The 7,421-nt window shown below is 31.1% G+C and overlaps 1 protein-coding gene across 1 annotated transcript in view; it reads left to right on the top strand.

Moving 5' to 3' along the window:
• The first annotated feature begins 528 nt into the window (after nt 1-528).
• LOC107456508 (uncharacterized) overlaps nt 529-7,421 on the top strand; it is a 19,766-nt gene continuing 12,873 nt past the window's right edge. The window contains exon 1 of the mRNA XM_016074383.3: nt 529-633. The gene's annotated coding sequence lies outside the window, so the exon portion shown is untranslated. The remainder of the gene's footprint in view (nt 634-7,421) is intronic.

The raw sequence follows: 7,421 nt of genomic DNA, 5'->3' as shown, positions 1-7,421 counted from the left end.
TTTATTTTTTAAAATTTTAATTCGTTTATTACTTTCCGTGTCTTTGTCAGCTTTTTTTCTGCGTGACAATATTTTTCATGGTCATTTGATGGCAAAAAGAATTTTTAACCACTGTTTAATAAACTTATTAGGTAAATTCGTTCGAACAAAGATCAGTTATTTTTTAATAATCAGGTTTCTAACATCTAAAATTATTTTTTTGGATTCGCTGTATGTATTCTAAAGTAAAATGCTAATTTATGAATTTAGTTAAAGCAATATTTTATTTTTAAATATGTTTTTTATGCATAAAAACGTACTTACAAGGAACAGAAATATTTCTAAATGCAATATATTTCAATGGATTCATTATGCTCTATAGTTCTTTTAGTTGCACGGAACCCTTAAGACTTTTCGTGGAACTCTATGTTTTCACTTGAGAAGAAAAAAGGACGAAGTGTAGGAGGGGGAAGGGTGATTTGACCCTGGGGAGGCTTGACCCACTTTAACTTCCTCTTTTTCTGCAGCCTTCAGAAACTCTCAATAGATGGCAGTGTCACCCCGTGAAGTTAACGACAAGATGTTCCATTTTGGGTTGTCGTTCGATGCATCGTCTGCTACAGAAGTAGAAATTTCTGTTTTCTTCATCAAAAAGTATGTAATTTTGAATGAATTTGTCTTGACTTTATATGGATATATTCTAAATTATGTATCAGAACTGTTTGAGCTGTAAGCGATAAGCTGAGGCTGGTTTTGAAAGGGGATTCGAATGCTCGTTAAAATCCATTATTTCTCTTCTGAATAGAAAGTTAATATGGCTGCCTGCTTTAGGGAGGATTGGCCCGTGGGTCAATGTTTTCGAATTTACGATATGTTCGTTTAAAATTGCGATCAGTTATAGTTTCTGTTGATGGAAAATTTATTTTATTTTTAGCTTATTATTATTTGATGTTCAAAAAAATAATATCATAAGCACGTTTTTTTTTTTTACATAATGTATAATTACATATTATAAGTAGTTCGTCAAAAAATAAAAAAGAATAAGTTCAATAAAAAAATTATAAATTTTATGTATGAAATTTAATGGCGACCATAGAAATTTTTATTTATTTAATTTTTATTTGTTTGTTTGCGAAATTAAAATATGCTGATATTTTTTTAAATAAAATCTCTCTACATATATACATATTATTCCTAGAAGTTAACCAGCCATTCTACGAATTTAATATGGATAAAAAAATTGAAAATGAATTTTAAAAAAAATAAAATTGCAGTAGTTTAATTTTGTACAATTATCACAATTTAATGCTGACAGTTAATTTTTTTTTTTTTTCATTTACCGTTACAAAATTAAATTATTACAGAATTTTGATAAAAGGTGGCACATTTTTCATTTTTTCTTCATGTTTGACGGGAAAAAAATATTAAGGTTTTTAGGGAGAATCACTGTTTTTATTAAGAAAATAATCATTCATAAAATTTAACGTAGAATAAAATATAAAAAAATAATTTAATGTTGCTGTTTTTTTTTATCATGATTAAAGAAATTTTTATTACACGAACCGACGATGGTAGACCGACGACCAGTGCGCAAAGTCGAGCAATTTACGGCAGAACAGTTTAACAAAGACCGATACCGCTCACCCTCGGTCCCTACGCAATCTGATCAAAGTGGTCACCCACCTGCCTACTGACCGCAGCCAGTGATGCTTGACTTCGGTGTTCTACTGGGAACCGTGTCTTAACGATCAGTCCACTGCGGGACTGTAAAAAAATAAAACCATAAATAATAGTAATAGAGAAGTAATTTTACTCCTTATTGATATATTACGATAACCTTAAGTGTTAAGATCACTCTAAATGTTAAGGTTTAGATTTTGAAGTATTCAATCTCTCTCTTTCTTTTTTTATTTTTTTTTGCTACGTTTATCATTAACTCAAGTGCAAGCTTTTAAAATAAAGATCTAGAGAAAGATGAATTCTCTTGCAACAATAGATAAATGGCCATTATTTTTATTTGAAGCAAAAAGAAAGAGAGAAAAAAGTTGTAAAAGAAAAGCAATTAGAATTGCGATAACTTTCGAACAAACTGAAATTTTGATAAATAAAAATGGCCGTTCTGCGTACCATTCCAAGTAGTAATAAAAAGCGCAAAATCAAGTTTGGAAATATCGCAGTATGACAATTCACTTTTGTAGTAAGATAACAGTCTATAATTTCTAGAAATACGTCGTGTTATAATTTAAAATTCACATTAACTTTTGTTAAATACAATCTATATAGATCAATCGATAATTTTTGTCAAAAATTAGAGGAAGATTGCAGGAATGGGATTATTAAAAGCACCTCTCGATTTCTCGTGGCAATTAAACAAGTTTGGTTATTTTCCGACCCGCTTTCCTTAGTAATGATTAATCCTATTTCAATAACGTTTTTTGTCTTTTTCCTCATTTAAATGAATTTTTGCGAACCCTATGCATACACATTTTATTTTTGGCAAGATTCTAAAAATTATATATGGTTAGGGAACAACCTGTATATTTTTAGAATCCGTATCATAAATTGAGGCTTCTGGATCTGGACATACAAATTAGAGTGAAAGTTTTAAAAACTCTTTTGTGGATTGTGCTTCATAATCACCACCCTTAATCTATTCTTTTAGAATCTTGTGATCATTATGAGTCATAATATATATATGATTTATAATTCCAAATATATGTTTCTATATAAACAATTCGTGTAGATTTTGAGACATATATTGGGGGGACCGGAAAGTAATGTCGGGCAAATGTAATACCGGGCAAATGTATACCGGGCAAATCTAATACGTGATTATCAAAATTCACCGGTGGAAGCCAACAACCACCAATTTCGGTCATTCACAGCTACATATACTATAACGTAAATTATACGTTGTACAAAATAAAAAAGCAGATCACATTAGTAATTTTTATTATAATTATCGGATTATTACGTACTAATGCAAGCTTAACGAACTTGTGGGGCTAACCGTGTGTAATCTAATAAGTTTGCCGATACGGTATTTTGTACTACAAAATAGGGCGCTAAAATTTACGGAACATTACCCTTTTTTCCGACGTATTCAGATTCTTGGCTCACAAAATATGTCGTAGTAAGCTGCTTTATGGCAACAATGGTTACTGAGCTGTAGTGGCTCAGGGGATAGAGCGTTCGCCTTCCAATGAGGTAACCTGGGTTCGAATCCCAGCAATGCCTGGTCGATACCAATTCCGCACCCGACTCACACCGGCCACAGTGCTTACGTAAAATATCCTCAGTGGTAGACGGATCATGGGCTAGTGTCCATTCCTTTGTCTTCTGGATTAGGTTTAAAATTACAAGGCATTAGTAGTCGTAAACCCTAAATTGGGTCAGTTGTTCAACGACAGTTATAAAACAATGGTCACTATAATTTAGCCTGCGGTCGAAAGTTTAGATGCCATATTTGACAATTTCACCGTACTTTTGAAATTATGTACGCGAATGAAAAGAATTTCGCACCCACTTATAAAATTCATTATTTCACTGATAATTCCATATAAGTTTTATGATTAGTTATAATTAATTACTAGGAGGTTTCATTCCCTGTTTGCTCCGTTTATAAACCCCTTGGTTGCCTCTATATTATCATTTTTTACTCTCTCCTTAACTCGATATTTTTCAACAAGAAAAGGGAGATTATTTTGTTTGTAAAAGTTATACAGTCAGACTTCTATTTAACGAACTTCCATTTTGCAAATTTCTCTATTTTACGATTTCTTTCGAAGAACCAAGAACATTTTGGAAATTTCTTCGTAAAATAACTTCCAAATAGCGAAGTGAATTTTCTATTCAACGAACTTTTCTTTAAGATCCACTTTCCCTATTTCCCAAAATATTTCGGAACCTTTCAAACTTGTTAGCGCATTTTATGGAGGAAATGACCTTGAATTGATTTTCGCAGCCACTTTTAGAGAAAGAGATAAAATCTCTTATCCTTTTTTGTTAGCATTTCGTACAGGAATGAATCCATATCAAAAATCAATTTACGAGAAAGCATAACAGAAATTTCTTAAGCATGGAACTATGATGTAACAAACCGTAGGGGAGAGTGGGGTCGATTGTAACAGAGCAAAAATTTCGAGTGTCGGGTTCTAGATTTGGTTCCTAGGTGGCGCACAAGGTGTATTTAATAAATCTACATGTACACCCCTGCTGGCAACCATTTTTATGTACTTTTGAAAGAGTTACATCACAAAAGATATTTTCACGCTACGCAAGTACTTTTTTTGGTATTAGAATATTATATTGTAACAAAGTAATTTTGTTTAAACAAATAAAAATTATTAACCGAATATGTAAGTGGACACCTTAATTAACATTTCAAAAAAAAAAAAAGATTAGTTTTGCTAATTAACTAGCATTGTTTTTAACAAATGAAGCTGAAATGGCGTCTTGGGGACAATTGTAACAATAAGTAAAGGGACGATTGTAACAGCTGAAAATAAATAATCTTATGTTTACAAACCATTACTTAACTCTTTAAGAACCACCAATAGTTTCATATATCATTTATATTATGTTGCATGTGCATTATTTTATTTGTCACCTTTCACAGCACAAATTAAAATTTTTAACCCCTTAAAGTTAAAAGTTGAACCCTTTAGGTCTCCGCTTATTATTATTTTTACTCCTAAAATATCACTACTATTTTGATCAATAAAAAATCTATCACAACTATGATAATATGTATAATTAACTATGTTTTAGTTGAATTTATGAACTGTTACAATTGACCCCGTAAGTGGGGACTGTCAAAAATTGTTAATAACTAATATAATAGCATTTAAAATAAGGTATTTATTTTTTTTTCTAGTAGAGGATAGCCTACTTTACTCGTCTGTCAATTAATACTAATAATATATTGGATTTTTTGTTAGTTAAAAATAGTTAAGTAAAAAATGTTACAATTGACCCCACTCTCCCGTACTATTCGTAACAGTTTTGCTTAAGCTGGATTCTCAGTCAGCGCGAAGAATTTGGAAAGTGTGGAGGACGAAAATTTAGAAGAACTAAAAAAAAAAAAAAAAAAATTAATAAATTACAGATAAGAGAGAACCACGAAATTAATGATGATATATTGATTAATGATATTCTTTTTATTGATTCTGAAGCTGCAACCACTCAAACATTAACTGAATCGGATATTTTAGACAGTGTGAAAAATATAAGCAGAGCAGTACAGCAGTAAATTGCGATGAAGACGGAAATGAAGAAGTCACCAAACCTTCATATGATAAAATGTTAAAATCATTTGAAACAATTCGATACTATATATTAATTTACGAGATAAAGGTGTATCAATTGCTATTTTAATTACATCTAGTATTTATGATTTTAAAACCTGTTTTGTATTGTTTAAGTATTTCAAATGGTGTTTTACTATTTAACGAATTTTCCATATAACGAACTTTTTATCGGGATTTCGCTACTTCGTTAAATAGAGGTCTGGTAATTATTATAATTTTATCTAAGAATTTTTTGTTAGCATGTTAATCGTAATGATATGAACGATTATTTGAATTTTAAAAAAATAAATCAACTGTAATTGAAAGAAAATGCTGAAACGAAAGAACATGCAAGACTTTAAAAAGTATTAAACGAGAAGGAATAGGATACCTACAAGCCACGTAGTGTGGGTATTTCGCTCCTGATTGGTTATTGAAACGTGGCTTTTGTTTATGTTAGCATTTGTTCTTTTCATTCTGTTTCGAGTAAGCCAAGCCCTACAATTATCAATTCTCTTTGGTGAAGCATTTTTTTATTCTTTCACAAAGATTTCAATTCTTTCACTATACATTTTTTACTTATCATTAAGACAGGCACGAAGTCACGTCGAACATAAACAAACTAATTATGCACCGAAGTTGCCAGGGTCCCGCAGTGAACTGATCGTTAAGAGACGGTTCCCAACAGATCACCGAAGTCAAGCATCACTGGCTGCGGTCAGTGTGCGGGTGGGTGACCACTTGGATCAGTCTGCGTAGGGACCGTGGGTGTGCGGTATTGGTCCTCGTTAAACTGTTCTATCGTGAAGTGCTCGACTTCTCGTGCAGGTCGTTGGGCTACCGAAGCGGGTGTGCCATCCCCTCTGCAGAGGATCAAAATTGTGATGGCATGTCTTCGGATCATCCTCAGGGATGCTTCCCAGACCATCGCCAATAGCCTATTGTGCAGCTCTAGTGCGACGTAAAGGAACTACAACAACGAAGGTGCCAGGTACACAAAAAAAATATATCACGATAGCAAAATATTTAAACAAATAATAAATCTAAGTTAAATAAACGATGTAGGCGAGAAAGAATTGTATTTCAAAAAATTCTATCCGTGATACGGAGCTATATTTAATTAACTTCACTTTAATTAACATTCTAACATAGTGGGAAAACTTAGCTCAACTATAACACTCCATTTTGCTTTTAAACGAACAGTTGACACTGAAGTCGCAGGTCACATGTGTGGGTATTCTGATCTTCTTGAAGTGCAAGTACCCAAATTTATTTTTTTATGCAAGGATATCCTTATAATGTCTATCAGAAACTGCTTTAATCTCACTTGACTTTAAAAACATAGAAATAAATGTTATGATTTATATCTGGAAATATCTAATCACTTTCACTTATTTACTTATATCTCTTTTTTTTTTTTAATTCATTTTTTGTTACTCTTGACATCAAGTCAAGCGCAAGCTTCTGAAACTAATTAGTCAATAAAGATAAATATATTTTTCTACAACAATGGGTAAATAATAATTATTTAAAGGGGGGACAACACGGTAAAATTTTCAGATAAATGAAAAAAAAAATTATTTCTGTTCTCGATAGTTAACCTTATAAGATTATTGCACTCAAATATTGAATTGATTTTTGTAAAAATGTTTCAGCATCCGTTCTTAAAAAAAGAAGAAAATTGGCTGAGACATAAAATTTCAAAAAAGTATTTTTAATTTTTATGAGTGTAAAAATTTGTATATATGTAAAAATTTATATTTGTTTCGCTGATTTTTAAATTAATAATCTAAAAATAATAATTATTTGAATGGAATGTTTTTTTTTTTAATGAATGAAGCAGTTAGGCAGTTTATTTTTAGTTTGTTCATATAAAAAACATGAAAAAAATAAAATTATCGTTATGGGGGCTCAATTTTCGACCATCTTACCTGACTTTTGGGCCCTATTGTTAACGATTGGGACTCTCTAAACCCCAAATTGTGACTGTCTCTTATAGGGTCAGGAACAAAGAGCTATTTCGTCGATTAACTAGTTGCAAATTGCTAATTTTAAATGATGTTAGTAGCAAAAATTGCTACTAACATCATTTCTGCTTTTTTTTTTTTTTTTTTTTTTTTTTTTTTTTTTTTTTTTTTTTTTTTTTTTTTTTTT

The sequence above is a fragment of the Parasteatoda tepidariorum genome, chromosome 1, assembly GCF_043381705.1.
Source record: "Parasteatoda tepidariorum isolate YZ-2023 chromosome 1, CAS_Ptep_4.0, whole genome shotgun sequence".
Taxonomy (NCBI): Eukaryota; Metazoa; Arthropoda; class Arachnida; order Araneae; family Theridiidae; genus Parasteatoda; species Parasteatoda tepidariorum.
This window is presented reverse-complemented; position numbering and strand designations above follow the sequence as displayed.